Source organism: Macaca fascicularis, chromosome X (genome assembly GCF_037993035.2).
Source record: "Macaca fascicularis isolate 582-1 chromosome X, T2T-MFA8v1.1".
In the NCBI taxonomy this organism is placed as follows: Eukaryota; Metazoa; Chordata; class Mammalia; order Primates; family Cercopithecidae; genus Macaca; species Macaca fascicularis.
Window position 1 is genome coordinate 79,529,091 of NC_088395.1, and position 2,235 is coordinate 79,531,325.

At 43.1% G+C, this 2,235-nt stretch overlaps 1 pseudogene; it reads left to right on the forward strand.

Moving 5' to 3' along the window:
• Positions 1–1,342: 1,342 nt before the first annotated feature.
• On the forward strand, positions 1,343–1,793 carry LOC102134702 (large ribosomal subunit protein P2 pseudogene; annotated as a pseudogene).
• Positions 1,794–2,235: the final 442 nt, after the last annotated feature.

Consider the following 2,235-nt stretch of genomic DNA (forward strand, 5'->3'; position numbering starts at 1 on the left):
CTTGATCCCCATGGTCACTGGCTGAGTTTCTCCCTAGACAACTGTTAACAGCCTCTAAACTAGCCTCTTTGCCTTCATATTTGTTCCTCATTTTTCATACCACTGCCTAATTGATCTTTTAAATGCAAATCTGGCCCGGTTACTCCCCAACATAAAATTTTCCTGTGGATTCTCATAGCCTTTAGGGTAAATCCAAAATGTCTAGTATGACATTGTGATCCAGGCTGTGAGTATCCATCCAGCTGCTTTCCTTTCCTGTCCCTGCTATATCCTTATGCTTTATCTGTTTTCAATTATTTGCAGTTGCTGAAAATCACTGTGCATTCTCTCACAATTATGCTATCACCTCTGTCTGAAAGATCTCCCTTCACCCATTTTTAACAATTTGCTAAGCTAGTGGTCAGTTCCCCTTTCTTATCTTATTTGACCTATTGGCAGCATTTGACTCACTTAATTGCTCCCTCTTTGATTTTTCTTCACTCAGCTTTCAGAATACCAAACATTCCTGGTTTTCCTTTTATTCCACATCAGTTGCTCTTTCTTATTCTGTGCTGATCCCTTCTCTCCTTCCCAACCTACTGATATTGAAATGCCCCAGGGCTCACTCCTTGAATTACCTTTTTCTACTCTAACTAGAACAATCATTTGCTTGGTGCTCTCATTCAGTCTCAGGATTTAGATACCATCCATATGACAATGACTCCCAAATGCATTACTCCAGGACAGACATATCCCTTGAACTCCAGGTTTATATATTCAACTTCCTACTCATCTTTTCTTGAATGTCAAATAGACATCTCAAACTGCTGGGATTACAGGTGTGAGCCATCGAGCCCGACATCTCAAATTTAGTGTGGTCAAAATTAAATTCCTGATCTATCCCCTGCAAAACGACTCTGTCCACAGTGTTCCCATCTAAGTTGATGGAAACTCTATTCTTCAGTAATTAAAGCCAAAATCCTTGGAGTCGTTCTTAACCCCTCTCTTTCTTTCCTACCCATTTGCAAACTCTTAGGAAGTCCGACTGGTTCTAACCTCAAAATATATCCAGAAGGCTACCATTTTTCATGACCTCTGCTGATATCAGCTTGGTTTGAACCAATGTCATCTCTCACTTACATTACTGCAAAATCCTCTTAAGTGGGTTTCCTGATTCCATGCTTGTTTCTTTCCCCAAAGCCTGTCTTCAACACAGCAGCCAGAGCGATAAAATATGACATCATATTATATTAAAACATCAGCTAATACAGCATTTCTTTTATCAAAATCCTGCATGACTCCTCACCCATAGACAGAGTAAAGCACACAATTATTATATATCTTTAAAAAATTTTTTCTTTTTCTTTTCCTCCCTGACACCGCCGAGGTCGCACGCGTGAGGCCTCTCCGCCGCCGCCGCCGCGATGCGCTACGTCGCCTCCTACCTGCTGGCTGCCCTCGGGGGTAACTCCTCCCCCAGCGCCAAGGACATCAAGAAGATCTTGGACAGTGTGGGCATCGAGGCGGACGACGACCGACTCAACAAGGTTATTAGTGAGCTGAATGGAAAAAACATTGAAGACGTCATTGCCCAGGGTATTGGCAAGCTTGCCAGTGTACCTGCTGGTGGGGCTGTGGCCGTCTCCGCTGCCCCAGGCTCTGCAGCGCCTGCTGCTAGTTCCGCGCCTGCTGCAGCAGAGGAGAAGAAAGATGAGAAGAAGGAGGAGTCTGAAGAGTCAGACGATGACATGGGATTTGGCCTCTTTGATTAAATTCCTGCTCCCCTGCAAATAAAGCCTTTTACACATTAAAAATTTTTTTTTTTTTTCTTTCCAACTCTTATTTTAAGTTCAAGGGGTACATGTGCACGTTTGTTACATGGATATATTGCATAATGCTGAGGTTTGGGTTTCTCTTGAACCCATCACTCATATTGTGAACATACTGCACAACTGGTAGTTTTTCAACCCCTGCCCCACTTCCTCCCTAACCCCTTTTTGGAGCCCCCAGTGTCTATTGTTTTCATCTTTCTCTACATGTATGCCCATTGTTTAACTCCCACTTATGTTTTTTCTTTTTTATTATACTTTATGTTCTAGGGTACATGTGCACAACGTGCAGGTTTGTTACATATGTATACATGTGCCATGTTGGTGTGCTGCACCCATTAACTCGTCATTTACATTAGGTATATCTCTTAATGCTATCCCTCCCCGCTCCCCCAACCCCACAACAGGCCCCAGTGTGTGATGTTCC